Source organism: Drosophila obscura, unplaced genomic scaffold (assembly GCF_018151105.1).
Source record: "Drosophila obscura isolate BZ-5 IFL unplaced genomic scaffold, ASM1815110v1 contig_73, whole genome shotgun sequence".
Taxonomy (NCBI): Eukaryota; Metazoa; Arthropoda; class Insecta; order Diptera; family Drosophilidae; genus Drosophila; species Drosophila obscura.
Window position 1 is genome coordinate 7,304,020 of NW_024542865.1, and position 17,161 is coordinate 7,321,180.

The window sequence follows — 17,161 nt, forward strand, 5'->3', positions numbered from 1 at the left end:
GTTGTTTTAGGCTTGGGCTCAACGACAAACTTTCAAAAACTAACACTTTTTAACCCCATCAAAGCTGCAACTTGGCCAGCCAGCCAACTGTTCTGGGCTTCAGTATCTCCCCCTCCCCAACACACACCCAATCAAGGGGCTATCAAAATAATAAAGCTCCAAAATTGAGGGAATCATAATAAAAATAATAGAATTTGAAACTCACTAAAAAAAACCTACGCAGCCAGCTGAGGCAGTCACATGAACGATTCCAACACACCGACAGAGGCAGGCACAGACACAACATGCACACACACTCATGCACTCACAGACAGACACAGTCACAGTCAGACACAGGGACACAGCGCGACGTGTGAAGGCGGTTTAACAAAAAAAAAAAAAAAACGAGACTTCGACGACGACAACGACAACGACGACGTCTTCGCTGGCGACTTTTCCGCGTTTTTTGTGCTGTTTTGGCTGCTAGCTTTTGGGTTTTGCTCTCTCAAAAGCGAAACGCGTGCCGTCAGCGCTGAGTCCTGTTTCATACTGTTTGGGCTTTCGTACTGCCAAGGATGTTGATGCCAATGCCGATGCCGATGCCGATGCCAATGCCGATGCTGGTGGTGCTGCTTATGATGCTGCGCCTGTGGCTGCTATTTTCTGTTCGACGATTCTGCTGCTGCTGTGGCTGCGGCTGCTGCCACGACTACGACTACTGTTAGGACTGCTGCGGCATAAGAATTTCCCTACTGTTAAAATTTCCCTGGCATGCGCACCGTGTGCTTGGGTCGCATTTGAATGCAGTTTTGTGACAGTTTGTCTGCTTGCCGTCATACACTGCATACACTGCGTATGCTTGATATTCGTTGAGCCAGTGTGCGGTGGAGTGGGCACTGGAAGCGGCACAAAGGTTCTGCAATTAGGTGGGAGTTAATGATAATCGGATTTGATTGCAGTGAAATTATCTGAAAGCCAAGATCCCACATGTGTTCTGTCTCTAAACGGGAAGCCTAAAAAATCCAATAAAATATGCGCCAAGAAATATCTAATAATAATTAATATGATTATCTAAATAATCTAAATACATGAACTTATAGAAAAATAGACAAAGCACAAGAGGACCTAGCCTAACATGAGAATACCTAACCCATCTTCGGGGTTCTCTTGCCCTTGCGGCACACTCGCCGCAGTTCGTGTGTGTTGCGTGCTACTACCACTACCACTACCACTACTACTGGTAGTACTCGCTACTCCCCGGATGGACTCTCCGGGCCGCGGATACGAGTATTACACATGTGCATGGCATTAATGCAAATGAGCTGGGGATGCTAGAACGGATGCGGGAATGCTCGACTTGCTCGGCCAAATTGAATTATGTTGAATACCAAAAAGGTTAATGAAAGAGAGCTTGCCACGGCCAGGTCCCTGGTTCGGATGGGGATGCGGATGCGGATGCGGATTTGGTGTCGTGCCCAAATTCGGATTCAAGCTGAATGAATTGTGATGAAGCACCAGCAACATTCGGCCAGATACTCGTACACAGATGTAACGGAGGACACACTGGCACATAGAGATGGGCCAGAAGAAGAGTTAACCACACATAGATGTGGATGTGGATGTGGATGGGGGGATGTGCGGTTAGCATACATGCAAATTGATGCTTTTTGTTGGGTCTTGCATTATCTTAGTTTCAGCTTGGGCTTGGCTTGGGTGGCAGGATTCGGGTTTCCTCCTGGCTCTCACACAATGAGTGGAAAAAGACAATGTGATTCGGACCAAAGTAATGGCAGTAATGTGCACAAGAGATTCATGGTGGCCAAATGAAAATTAGAACTAACGATGATTGACAATGCTTTGGCAGGTCGGGCGGGGTCTCGGCAACCTGCCTCACTGGCAGCTAATTAAGCCCGACCTCCTCGGCTTGGAGTGTGAATCGCATTCGGCCAAAGCATAATATCATTCGAGAGGCGCTGGAGTTAGTGACTGACCTGATTTCTGCATCGGTTTGATGGTAGTTTCAAAGCGAACGAACATATCTGTAATTGATGTAAATTATTCAATTAAATGAATAATTTAAGTCAAGCAGGTGGAATTTATCTTGGCATAATTGAGCTTTAAAAGTAGAGTCCACTTTTGGATAATCAAACCCATCGATGGGACGGCCATCCCAGCTTTGCCATTACTACCCCCAACTGCCTGCAAGGGCTTCATCAAAGCTCCCACAAATAGACCGCATACGAGGACTTATATCGTTACACAGGTATTTTTCAGGTGAATCCAGCGACAGCCAAATGATTGACCGACTATAAGTGATCATTAAAAGAGCTGCCAAGACCCAGCAGCTGGAGTTCATCTGCCAGCCAGGCCACAACAAAAAGGACTGTCCGTTGTTCGCATGCCTCGAAAATTATTATTTATGTGTGCGTCCTGTGCGAGTGGAGCGAGTGTCCATCGAGCCGAGCCGAGCCCCTTATCCGAGGCGCCGCGGAGTGAGTTTCTGTCTTTCTGGCTGTCTCTCTCTCTCTCTGCAGTTTGTCTAACGAGCCACAGGCCATATTGTTATCAAAAAACAAGATAAGAGTGGAGTGGAGTGGAGTGGCAGAGCCTGGAATCAGTTGTAGACATTGAGTAGGGGAACATCCAGCGACAAAGTCGACTACAATTAAATTAAATAAACTAGCTTCAAATGTTATGTAAATGCAGCGCTCGACTTTCGACTAATTGAGTCGTCCTCGTCGTCTTCGTCGTAGTCGTAGTCGCAATTGTTGTTACTGTCGTGTCGTTATCCCTGTGCTTCTCATCTCTGCGTACGGCTTCGGTATGCCTTTCATACCCAGCACACCCACACACAGAGTACAAAGAGTATATTCGATTGTTTCAGGTGCCAGGCACTTATTCAGTAGATTTTTATGTTCATCAAATCATCCGAAAATCCATCAAATTCCGAAACCTAAGCAACCCAACTTCGTTGTAAGTGTGGCTACGGAGAAGGAGGTATCCTCTGGTCGCAATACCCACGATGGCACTGTTACTTGTACTTGCTTTTTGTCCTGTCAACAAGCCTGAGTGAAAGGAAGTGGAAAGAGTACGAAGAGGTGGGCATACCCATATCCTCGGCTCATCCCTTTTAGCGTTCCCCAGTGGGGCGGGGTGTAGAGTATATAATTGATGGATGGACTTAATTTTTATTGTGCGACCTTGAGAAAGCCCAAAATATCCTTTCAGACAGCTATCGTGCGACCCAAGTTATTAACCGGGAAATATCAATCAGCATTTTACAGCAGACTGCCTACGGAGGATGTGTCAGGGAGCTGGGTGAGGGACGGGTCACGGGTCACGGGACTCGGGTCTCTGTCTCTCTTTTCCACTCGTTATCCTTTGCCAAGCATTCAAAAACAAAACATTTTAATTAATTGAGGCGGAAAATTCTGTGGCTGGTCTTGCTGGGTGTGGGAGTGGAAGTGGAAGTGGGCCTGCTGCATATTGTCAACTGCTGGGCGCAGCTGCCATAGACCTTTGGTTTGGCCCAGGCACTGGCACTGGCACTGGATGGGACTCGTGCTGGGATTGGCACCGGGACTCGGTTTTGGCTTGGGGTTGGGGGCCTGTCCCTGGTTATTTAGGCATTTGACGCGGGCGTCAAGCCAAACTGAACTTAGCTTTTTGATGAGTTGCTGTGGATGGGTAGCGGGGGGAGGGGATAAATCGGAGGCGCTTGGCTCGTAGTATGCGAGTATCCCATCCCATGCCATGCCCATGCCCATGCCATAAAGGCAGAGTCGTCGGGTGATTTGCCTCACTTTGTATTCTTAATGGCCCAATGATGAACGCCGTGTTTATTGAAATAAGTGCCCAAGCATGTGGTATGGTATTATGATGAATTTTGTTATTGGTTTCACGCCGTCAAACGCGAAAAAGATTGAAAATGTTGTGGCGCACACTGCAGGATGCGGATGGGGATGCGGATGAGGTATTTTGGGATGAAAATAATTCCGCATAATGCGGAGGGATATTTCTAATTAGAATAGGGCACGGGCTGCCGAAGGTGGGTCACTTTGGTTTCGGATGTTTTGAATTGGGGATGGGCTAAAAAGTCTGGCAAATGTTTGCCTTTGGCTGGGGCACTTGCTATGATAACATTGGTTATCATTGGCAGAAGTCTTGCCCCTTCTGGGGAGCAACTGTCTGAGTCTATTACGCGTATTAGTTTGTGTTTTTTGGTCTATCAATCCTTGTTATTTAATTCCCATTTTGTTGGCATTCTCGACAAATACAATTGAGGCACATTGAAACACTTTGAGGCAAGCCGGGTGCCCGGACCCAGACCCAGACCCAGACACGCAGTCACCTCATGAACAACTAAGTCAAGCTACAAGCTACTACATTTTCAATGGTTCTTTATCTCAATTTGGCACATTTTGGTGTGTGTCTGGGTACTGGGTACTGCGTACTGGATACTAGCAAGCAGTCTGACAACTGCAGCGACTCGAGTTCAGCTCCTGTTCAGTTCAGCTACGGCTTGAGTCCTGGTGGTAGCGGCACGCGCCCCCCGCATTCTGCATGCCACTGGGCTGCGATGTGCGATGTGCACTCAGAGCCCATGGCAAGACAGTCGAAGATTCCACTCAACAGAGCTTGGACTAGCAGCTAACTACAGCATATATATATACATACATACATATATCTCTCTTTCTGACACATTCACTTTCTATCCCTTTCACTCTCCCCCTCTCTCTCTCTCTCTCTCTCTCTCTCTTTCTCTCTCGTTCTCTAATGACCTTTGTTTTGATTCTGTGTGTGTGTGTGTGTGTGTGTGCTAGTGGGCGAGGCCGTGGCTGTTGCTGTTGCTGTTGTTGTTGTTGCAGCAAATTGCGTGCGGCGCCTCGACGCAACTTTCAAGGATGCCACTTACAGCACTCTCCCTCTTTATACCCACCCACTGTGCCCTCAGTGCCGTCAGTTAGCTAACGATGTTGCCCGCTTGCCGTGTGTTCTAGTTGCCCCTCCCGCCCCATACCATGCCCCGCCGACCTGACTAAAGATCAACATTTGAGTGCTACAAAACTTTTGTCATTTACGCGCCGAAAATTTGCTCTCCTTCCACCCAACACCAACACCAACACCCACACACCAAACCCAAGCCCATCCAGCTACGCCCACCAAATGACACCGCTCCGCCAGTCGCGTACACGGACGTCCATTCCGGTACGTTCCGTTTCGTTCCTTTTCCATAATTGAATTTTGCCGACGAACCAGATGAACATACAGCAACAACAACAACAAAAAACACCAGTCGGAACGTTTGAGCTGAGGCACACGTGCCTCGACACTTAAATACCCGGTGCTCAGTTGCTACAAACATATATGTATGCATATATACATAAGAATCATAAAGTGATGATGCCAGGGCTGAGCAGTATTTTTTCGATCTCACTGCGGAGGAGAAAGGAGGAGAACGGGTGTTGCGCTCGCATGGAGTAATCAAAACTCATTCTGTTGCAATTTTTTCTGATTATAGTAATTATTTGTCACGACCCGATAGATAAAACCATTCCTAGTGATTCTGCTCCTTCGGTTTTATTTTATCTTTAAAATTCTGAATTTCAACCACAAACTTTCGAATAACTTCTTTAAGTTTTGTCTCTGGGAACTAGGCGCCAAATCAGTTGAATCAGGCATAAGTATGTATGTACTTGACCAGCCAAATGCTGATGAAGAAGTTGCACATGCACATGCATATATGTATTTAATTTATGGAACTTCAAGAACTCATCTGTCACAATTGAAATATATATTAATATATAGCTAATGGGAAAATGTCTGCTTATTTTTTGTTTGCAACTTAAATATTTCCTTGTTATACGTAGAGCCATTTGCGCACTTTATTCATCCAATAATATGCTAGTGTTATTAATTGTTTTGTTTTTAAAACACCATTCACAGCTCTGTTTGAGTTTTAACCAGGTCGGCTTCAGACAATTCTCGAAACAAGTAAAGAAAGAAACCCATAAGCTGGGGATGGGCTTTAAAATATTCTTTGTGTGTTCTTTTTATTTTATGAGCCTATATTTTCTTTTAAGCTGTGTGTTCTTTGACACTTTTCCGATAGATCTCATGCCCATGGCTTATAGCTTTCGATCAGGCTATGGAGCACTCTGGCTCGACATATTTCAGCCTTTCCAGGGTAGCAAGGAATGAAGCTTTCAATGGGCAAACTGGACACGCTCTCTAAGATGAGCTGTTACAAAAGAGCAAAAAACAAGAACTAAAAAAAAAGTGTAAAATTAAATGAAAAATAAACAATGAACTTGGCGCAGTTGAATTGAATTGAAGCTCTCTGCTCTTGGCAGGCTTTGAGCAGGAACCAGATAAAAGAAAGAAAGCAACAAAAGCCAGAGCAGTGACAGCGCGATGGAAGCGGGTGGAGAGGATAATGGCACAGAGAGAGAGGGAGAGAGAGGACGAGAGATTGGTTCATTGTAGTGTGTGGCTATGTTTGGCCCGGCATGTCCCGGACTCGTTTGTCTTTGCCCGGATCTCGTTTTTAACACATGAGAGTTAAAAATGCTGACATGGTCGGCGATGGGGTCAGGGCAGGGCAGGGTAGGCCAGGGGAACACACACACACGCCCACTCAGCTATTGGAGGCTATTTCTATGAATTACAAGCGGCACACATTCTCCACAAACTTCAGCTCTACTCTCGCTCGCTCGCTCGCTCGCTCGCTCTCTATGTGTGTCATTTCCGTTTCCGTTTTCCACTTTCCACTTGCTGGGTGTTTAGTGTTGTCGCTTCCCGCCACTCCCCATCAAGCCCCCCCTCCCGCCACTCCTTTTGCTCTCACTCTCTGGACGACGACTGCTCCTGTAATTGTTGTACTTCTCTTGTACTTTCTGTTGTCGCTGTGATTTTGCCACACACACACCCCGTTCTGCTGCTTCCCCTGATCCAGCGCACCATTTGGCTGCCAGCCGAAAACTTCATGCCACGTGTTTGACAAGGCAACGATGAGCTCGCATGCAACCTAATTGAGTTTCCAGTTTTAAGCTTGCCCCGTGTGTTGCAAGTTGAGCTGCCACTGCCACTGCCACTGCCCCGCACGCTTTCCCCTCTGCCTGCCCAGCCCAGAAGTAGGCACACACACCCCGCCTCTCCAGCGGCCTAACCAAAAGCTTTGGTTAATTAAAAGAGAAGCAAGATGGCAAAAAAAGATATAGGAGAAGAAAAAGGAAAAGAAAAACAGAAATAATGATCCCATCAGAATGTTAAACGGAAGGCATTGGGGCTCGGGCTAAGGTGGCGCTTACAAAAATAATCGCCCACACATTAAACGAGTCTCAAACGGCTGCACAGTGGGTGTAAAAAGTATGCAAATTCATTAAAAAAAAAACATCAGAAAACAGTTCAATATCAAATTCAATTTTCTTGCAGTCCAAAGCTCGCTGGAAAGGTCGTCCAATGTCACTTTGCCTGCAGCGTTCCACTGTCGCCCATCATCGGCAGCTGTCATTAGTGCAGGCATAAAATTTGGATCGTAAAGTGATTTTATAAATTCAAAACACACATGAGGCCATTAATGTCAAAATCCGCAACAACAAAAAAATCAAAGCAATTTTTTTTTTATTAGTTAAAAGCCATAAAAAAAAAGAAGGAAAAATGCAAAATTCTGCGCTGCTTGTTGTGGCTTTGCATTAATTAAAACCCCACCCAAAATCGACACGCATAAAAGTTGCTAATGAAAAGCTAATGGCTCAAGGAAACGCGTTTAAGATATTGATGGTGCGGGGCTGGCGGGGATCACCCCACAGAGGAAAGCCGAAAAAGGTGTACGAAGAACTCAGATGGGAAGTGGGGCTGGGCTGGATAAATTATTGACGCCACATAATTTGTCTCTATGTCTCACTAATTTCTAGCAGCCACTCTTTCCTCTTGCCATTCCCTCCAACTCTCTCTTTCTCTCCCTGCTTACTAGGGTTCTTCCTTCTATTTTATATTTGCTTTCTTTTCTCCCTGCGAGATGAGGAGTCAGCTACAGGAAATTATTCTGTTCGTTCTGGCTATACTGTTGAGATCAGAGCGTGATGCTGCTCGAATCATAATGCCATTTGCAAGGGTATCGAAAAGAAAAGTCAGCAAAGAATGAAGCTGGCGGCAAATCGAAGAGAAAGTTTGCTCAGTGGGCCCCTGCTGAGGGGGGAGCTTCACGTGCAAACTGCCATTAAAACTGACAAAAATTACACGGCACAGAGGCGGAGAGGCAGTCCACTGGCAACACTGGCAACAAAGTTTATCCGCTGCTATTCTTAATCAAAGCCACGACAAAAGGTGTCAAGCAGTCAAGCAGGAGCGGCGAATGCGAGGGCAGAACTGTTGAACATTTATCGATCAAACTGATGGCAGTCGATCTACGTGGACAAATTGATTGAAGACTTCAAAATGACATTAACAAATGTTTCGACATATTGAGCAATAAAGAGAGAAGAGGGAAAATGGGAGAACTATGGGGATTTTAAATCAAAAGGATTAAACAAATAATTGCTATAAACTGAGATCTGTAGTGCATAAATCCCAATCCGAGTCGTACTCAAGACCCAATAGAATGCACAGCCGAACAGCCCCAAGCAGTAAATACATTCTCCATAATCCTTATTCCAACCTTGCCAAAATGTTGATGTACTTCATCATTGTGCAATGCACACATCAAAGTAACATGGGAGGCAACGAATACGAATACAACGAATGTTGTACAGAGATGTGCAGAAGTGTTGCGATTCCCTCCATCCAAAAAGATGACGCTGATGCCCCTTGTGGGACTTGCAACGAACATGTGGCACCGTGGCTGTTCTTACTTGCCAGCCAACAAGCATCTTGCATGAACTGGGCTGCTAATAACCTTTTCATGTACTATCTACCGAAGCAGCTGCTGATTCCCTGCAGTTCGGACGGAGTCCTCGCTTGGCTCGTGCCGTTGCCTGTGAGCAGAAGGAGCTGAATGGCAACCTGTCATTGGCTATTGATTCAGGCTGCAGCTATCGAGTTCCTGCCATTTTAATTTCTAAGTAAACCCTTTCAAACACCAAAATTTGTGCACCGTTCCCCCCATTGGGGGGACAATCAAACGGCATGCGAAAATCAGCAATAGCCAGCGAAATTTGTAAACAGCGGGAAACAAAATCCAACTGTGGGAAACTCTTTCTGGTTTCCTTTATTTTTTTGCAGCTATTTTATTTTTTGCGCTTCCTTTTTCTGTTCTGTTGGTGGGTGGCCAGGGGAATTGGCTTTTGGGCCTTGAGCTTCTGACAAGTGTGCCGAAATGTCCCAGACACTTGTCATGTACGTATATGCGAGGGTTGGGGGGCGCTGTCATGTGTGTGGGTGTGTCCGTACATTCAATTCGGGTTGCGGGTTGCCTTGAGGCAGCCTCTGCTTGGGGGCACTCTCATCTGCCTTCAGTCAATCAAATGAGCCGATAGCCAAGTGGCGAGGTAAGCTACAAATTGTAGGTAGAATTGGGCAGCCGGCAGGAATCAAACGAAAATGTTTAACTAACAGGCTTGTGCTTGTGGAGATCCAAAAGAGACAGACGAATTTCGGGGGATTCATTGGGAGGGGGGAGCGCAACAGTCACAGGAACTGTGTCGAAAGTTAATGGAACATTTTTACTAATTTACAGACAATCAAATTTATTGAGTACGGGCATCGATGCCAGGCTCTGCTTGCCCTTTAATTAAATGCCAGAAAGTATTTTGTAAATTTTCTTGATGCCAAATTTCAATATGTTGTCGGCCCAACCAGTGTCCAGTGTCCAGCAGTGTCGCCAGCCAGCTCTATTTTGCCATGAGCACGTAGGCATCAAAGTGCCCGGAGGACAGATCGTCAGTGAATCGCAATCTGCGCACTGGCAGGCCATGGTTGCCGGCACTCGCGTACAGCTCACCGGCGCGATAGACCTCAAAGCGGAAGTGATATATGCGACCGGCGGCCATCAGCTCGCAATAGCCACCATAGCTGAAGGGCTGTGACATCTCGGCTAAATAGGCAGCAGGACTGCGATAGTTATCGCCGCGCGAATCGTGCGATAGGATCCTGAATGATTGCCAGTCGCTCGCCACCAGCTGAACGATCTGCTGCCGCACCAAGCGAGCCCGGTCCTGGGAGTTGAAGATCAGAAAGGAGAGCGCCCGAAACAGGCAGGATCCGTCGCCCATTATGGGCACCACATAATGGGGCACATACATTCCCTGGATTTTGAGCATTTCTACCTGCATGATGTCTGTAGAATCGCCACTTCCACTTCCGCCTTGGGCTCGATCTTCATTTATCGTCTGCGGTGGCTGAGGTAGGTGAGGTGGCTGTGGTGCCTGTGCTGCCTGTGCTGCCTGTGGTGCCTGTGGTGCCTGTGCTGCTGGCTGTGCTGGCTTCCGACTGCTATCGTCCGAGGGTGAGGCAATGCGCATCCGAGGTTTAGTAAGCCCGATTTCGAACACCATCTACCTAAAAGCTAGAATTCCTGTACAGGTTAAATTTGTGAGTCCAGTGACACATGAAATATAATCGTATATTGAAATTTAAAATGAGGCAAACTTGTGTAAATTTCCCTTTCGAAAATTTAAATAGATCCATTCCAATTTTAAAGAAAATTACCCTAAGTAAAGTCCCTTCTTATCCCCCTTGTTTGCACTGCTCGGGGGTTCTACTGGCAGTTGTAGCAACAACAAAATCTCTGCCTTTTATCGAAACTGGAACTTTTGTGCGAATTTTAAATGCAAACGCAGTTAAATCAATTGCCGCCTGATAGCAAAGTAAACAGGGCCGAGCTCTGTTTGTTCATTCAGACGAAAGGCCAGGAAAAATGGGGCCATTGAGAAGAAAATGGGACCCCTTGTGGCACGTGCACACACCTTCGTGGCAACTCTCGCCCTTTAATTGTCGACTAAAGGGCAACGGGAAACAAATTGACACAGGCGTCAAAGCGAAGTCTCTCCCCGAGGAAAAGCCTTCTTTTCTAGCTCACCTGTTAGTTTCGCTTGAGCTTTCCTCCTCTGCAGACACCTCCACCTCGTGCCACCATCGCTTCAGTTCAGATTACGCATACGACGCGTGTCTCACGCATTTTTGCGGCTTGATTTTTAAGATTTGTGCCCTGGGGGGCCCAGGCTGATTCGTGTGACAGCCTCTTTTACCACAAAAATTAAATTGAATGCCGTTGATTTATTATTTTATTTATTGCTAAGGAGAAAGTATGTGATCTCAAAGCTAGGATATAACCAGTCCTAGCATTGGGACGGGACTGCCGCGACACTATTCTGACTTATGATTTATCTTCCGTCTCTCCCCCTACCACACTTTCTGTTGCATGGCCCTCTCTATCTCTGTCACCAGCCGACTGTTACATCTCCATCACTCAGGCAGGAGTCGCCAGACTAGACGACGACTAGAGGGAGGGAGGGAGAGAGAGAGAGAGCCACCTGAAATTATTGTCTTTATTCTGGCTATAATTTCTGTAATTTCTATTAAGTAAATCTTGAAAATAAACCCAAATATTTATACGTAAGTCAAGTCACCCAAAGGGCTGCCACAAACTTCTACCTTTACGAGTATTTCAGCTGCTGCTGCTGATGCTGCTGCTGTTTCTCCCCAACGCACTTTGCCACTTTTCAACGTTCAACGTTTTCCACAATTTCCCAGCTGCTTTTGTCTGGCACTTGCTGTTGCCCCTTCTCGTGATTGCTGCTGGTGCTCCACATGACATGGCCCTGGTGGCTGGTGGCTGGTACTGGTGGGCCGCACATTGCTCAGTTGGCTGCCAGCTGTTAGCCCACCTCTAGGACCTGCACCTGTGCCTAACCCTTACCCCTTAGCCTTACCCTTACCCTTACCCTTACCCAACTCTCTCTCTCTGGGCGGTTGTACTTTTTTTATGTTTCTCTTTTTTCTTTTTATTTTTTTATACCCGTACTCAAAAAAGAGTTAAGGGGTATATTAGATTTGTGGTAAAAGTGGATGTGTGTAACGCAGAGAAGGAAACGTTTCCGACCCCATAAAGTATATATATTCTTGATCAGCATCAATAGCCGAGTCGATAGAGCCATGTCTGTCTGTCCGTCTGTCCGTCTGTCCGTCTTGTTTGACGCCTGGATCTCAGAGACTATAAGAGCTAGGGCAACCAAATTTGTTTTCCAGACTCATGTGATATCACACTGCTACAAGTGTATTTCAAAATTTCGCCCCGCCCCCTTCCGCCCCCACAAAGGACGAAAATCTGTGGCAGCCACAATTTTAAAGATACGATAAAACTGAAAGCGCAGTATCGTAGAAAATAACCATATCTACCAGATTGCCGAATCTGAATCAGATCGGATCATAATTATAGCCAGAATGAAGAAATGAATTTTCTGTTGGTTCCCTCTCCTTCTCCAGCGCTGCTGACGCTACTGATTCTCTTTCTCGCTCGCACACTCTGCCGCGTTCAGTGCGCGAGCAACCCCTAGCGGAGGAGATGTAGAATCTAAATGGAACACGTACAATCTACATGTTAGATGTAGAATAGACATTGTATATGTAGATGTAGATAGCAGATGTAGCAAAAAAATGTAAAATGTAAAATTTTTTTTTTTTTTCCAAAATTCTACAAAATCATAAGCTGTATATACTGACTGAGTACGGGTATAAGTAGAGTCGTGTCCCCAGAAACGACTCACACGTTCCTTCTCGTTTTTTTTGAAATGGGCGCGAATTTGTTTGCCTCTATTTTGGGTGGGGTTCTTTTACTTCTGCTGCTTTGATTTCACTTTGGATGGCTCCTCCTTGGTGTCTCCCTCGCTGCGTCTCAGTGTGTGTTGAGTGGCACTTGACAGAGTTATGACACACCCGCAGGTGCGGCCAGAATGTTGGCAATGCGGCAGTGATGGCTTTGAGTATGACGTGTGTATACTGTGCCTGGAGGACGGTACTTGGGCGCCGCTTCTCTAGCTCCAATTGATCCTCTGCATTGCCATTTTACTTCCACTTGGCCTGGTCTGGCCTGCCCTGATCCAAACTCGTCTCGTTCTTTTTAACAGAAAGATATGCCAGAGTTTCAGATGCCCGATTATCGACTCATTTCTGAGGAATATATTTTTAATTGGAAATAACTTGGTCAAGCCTTTAGTGTTGCGCAATTTTCTGCTCGTCATTTGAGCCATCCCCATTATCCCCATTATCATTACATCCTCTCCTCCGCTCTTCATCCTTGTGCTAATATGATCCCGCCTTTCGCCATCTAACCCCCATTTCAAAGGGATGACGAAGCAGGCTGGGAGGAGTCATTAGCCCGGGGAAATATTGATGGCCCCCCCCCCCATTGACTACTCATATATCAGAAATTACAGAGCAGCCGCCCACTACGCTTCCCACTGTTGGGAGGTGGTGCCGCGGACAGTTTTAAGCCCGGAAAAGCGAAAGGATAATTATTCAACGTCAATTGCCATAAATAATGCAGCAGAGCCAGTTGCAGCAAAGGCCGGGACCAGGTTTAGAGGCTGGACAGTCGATGCCGTGTAAGACTGTAAGGGATTTAAGGCCGCCTTCGCCTTCCGCCTTCTTCTTATTATCGCTTTGGAGGCGTGACATAATTACATGAGGATATGGCAGTTATGTTCGTACATATATTGGCTGGGGAGTGTGCAGCTCTTGGCATTATTAATTCATCAGAAGGTCCATCAAAAGATGACGGAGCTGGGTGGCTGGGTGGCTGGGTAGCTGGGTGTCTGGGCGGCATGCCACATGTTGCAATGTGTGCGTAATTGATGTTAGAACCGGATGAGACCCTGATGATGATGATGATGGTTCTTTTTGCATATTTTATCTGCAATGCAAAAAGTTTTTGCCTCAGCAGCAGCAGTGTGGCGATGGCTTAGAATTTGTCTCGGATGAGGAAGGTCAAGGAATAAGGCCATCATCTCGACAGAAGCACTAAAGCCCACCCAGCCCACCGCACCGCACCGCACCTCAGGTGTAGCTGCCAGCGGGCACCCCTCCTTGGGGAGTTTAAACGTCGACGCATTTAGCGGCCGCCTCCGACGAGTTGTTAAAAATTTTATTTCTAAAGTGCTGGAAAATTTCCGACCACCCACTTGAAGCGCCCCATCGAGCTGATTTCCAGCGAGAATTTGGCCCATGCCCTCTCGTCCAACGCTTAACCACAAAGAACTTTTCGCTCCCAAAGTCGTTGTGGCAATCAAGTGATGGCGGGCCCAGACCTGGTCCATCGGTGCCCTGCCCTACGCTGCCCTACGCTGCCCTGCCCTGCCCGGTGCAGTGCGGTGTAGCGGATGGAACAGTTCTGGGAGGGGGGGCCATTTCGGAATGTTGGCTGTGGGCTGCTGTGCAGGCTCCTTATGTGTGTGTGTGCAGGGGGTTGGGTGTGGTGGGGGTGCACGATGCAGCCGTCAGGAGCAGTTTCGTTGGTTCGGCGCTTCAGAATTTTGGGGCCACGCTTGACTTTCCTTTTCCCTTTGGCTTTCGCTCCAGCGAACTATGGGATTTGCGATGCACGATATGCCGTGTTTGAATGGAGTATATTGAACTGGGTGTTCCCATATTAATCCCCTGAAAATAATAGACAACAACTGGGATTATTTGATGGTAAGAAGTAAGCTCCAGCCTATTCATTCACCAGATTAAATCAGTCATAAAACCCTGGGGAATTTCCCTTAATTATCCAAATGCATGCAAAGAGTAATCGGTGCAAAAATCTATTAATGGAATAATTCTTTTGTCTGTGCAGTGAAAGTAAGTTATTTGGACAAATTTAATGTGGAAGTCCGGGAAATGCGAACCATTTATCTGCGTCTGCAGCGCTTTTCACTTACAGGTGTACAGGTAACCCAAGGTCTAAACCCAACGGAATCAGTCTCTCGAACTGTGTGCAAAACCAAAGGCATCCCTGGCCCGCACCCCCTCCCCACACATAGAACCCCTTGTTTGCCCCCTTTCCACCCTTTCCACATTTCTCTGCGCTCTGCCACTGTGTCTGCTCCGCTCTGATTGGCTGCTGCTACTCGTACTTTCACTTTGTTAGCAGTTTACAGCAGTTTTGAGTGCTGGTTGGTAGTCGTAGTACCACGTTCATATTCATTTATCATTGATAAGAAACATAATCAAGGAAATGAATGAATGGCTGGGTGAGCAAATGAATGAATGAGCGACTCGTACACGGACGGACGGACGGACGGACGGACGGACGGACTGAGCCGGCAAAAAGGATAGAGAGATGGCTCGCCTTTTGGGCGTTTGTCGGTGTGTCCCGGGAACCGTGCCTGGTCGTGGTCGTGGTCGTGGTCGTGTTCCTGGTCCGACCGACATACTACGTCCTGCCTGAGTGAGTGCAGCGCTAAGCGCAGTTGACTTGCATCCCTTTTAGCTTGAATAACGCCATGTGGCAACTGTTTCCAAATCCCCCCCCCCCTGCACATCATTCATCTCCATTTCTCCGACATTCCGCGGTGCTGAACACTTCTTCCACTGCTCCTGCTCCTGCTCCTGCTCCTGCATCTGCTCCTGTTTGTTTTTGTTCGCCTTTCTCAGCTTCTGTGTTCAGCCAGCACCAGCACAAGAGCCCGTGGAAGTGGCACTCAATTGATTTTGCCATGGCATGCCATTGATTTAATCATATCTACGTGCGTACAAAAAATGCTTACAAGTTATTTAGCAAATTAAACGCGAAGCCTTGTAGTTATCTGATATCTTTAAAGACAATTCAAAAGTTTAGCTAGCAAATATTGCCATGGACTGCCTCATTATTGTCGACTATCAATGCAAACTTCCGATAAACTAAATGCCTCATTGGCTTTCAGTTAGCTGCAACCTCATTTCTGTCTGTCCCATGCCCACAGCTGTGGGCCATTGTGGCGGCGCGGCACTCTTGTCCAGCCGTGCAACATTCACGAATGGTTAAGCGAGTGAACGGTGTGGTGAGGGGAGTGTCGGAATGGTTCACATGTGCCGCGAACTGGTTAAAAGTCAATTAGTCTAATTGCCTAAATGCAATGAATGTCCGTCCATTTTAATGGGCCAGTGCACATGAAAAATGCAAAACGGGGGCAATGTACCCAGCTCCATGCTGGGATAGGCCCCCAGGTACGGGCACAGGCACATTTTCAGGCACTCTACCTGGGCTACCTGTTCACTCGCCGTAGCAGAAGTTCTCATCATCACTTCCACTCAGAATCCTAACAAACAACATCAGCACATCACATCACATCACATCAGCATCAGCATCAGCATCAGGAGCAACAGAAATAAACATAAAATACTCGTAGCCAGGAAACAACAACCAACAACAGCCATAAGCAGCAGTGTTAACAAAAAACAACCCAAAAGGCAATGGGAAGGAAGGCACTCCAAATAAATGGAGGATAGCATCGAAGCGGCAAATACCCTAGAGCAGTCGCTGAAAATAAGAACTATGTGGGAATAATTATCGTCGTAGAACACAAAACACTAACAAACTGGGATTCGTTTTAATTTGTTCATCGTTTTGCACATATTCCAAAGTACCACAAAGTTTATCCAACTGAGAACTGCTTTTGGCTGATATCTGATATTGTAGTCAGACCTTTAATAACCTTCATCAGAGCGTTGGAATTAAGTTAAATTTGATCGAATAATATTAGTAAATTTGCCCATTTACAGGACACTTTTGCATGCAATATTCGTGGGATTTTGTGTACCAAAATAATTCGAATTATTTATCAGACTCGGCCATCAAGGGACTTCAGAAGACTAGTAGGGTATGTTCTAGGGTAAAGCTGTGAAAAAGACATGAAAAAGAAGAAGTGAAAAGGGACACTCGTAAACTTTGCACCTCAGTTGCTAATGTGGCAGCTTAGAGTAAAAGCGAGAGAGAGAGAGAGAGAGAACGAGAGAGGCCGAGAAACTTGACAATAGCATGGGACAAATGAAGGGTGGGGAGGCAGTGGACTTTCAACATATAATTTTTCAGGGCAGGAGGAGGGAGAGGTGGCAAAAGTTTTGCACTGGCGTTTCCCTTTCTTTCCTGGTGGGCTGTGGTGCGGTGCGGTGCGGGTGTCTGCCTGTCTAAGCCGCAATTAGAAAGGTCAAAGGGGGTTGCCAAAAAAAAAAAACAAAAATAAGTGCACGGTGTCGGTAATGATGTGCCAATTAATTAACTTAATTC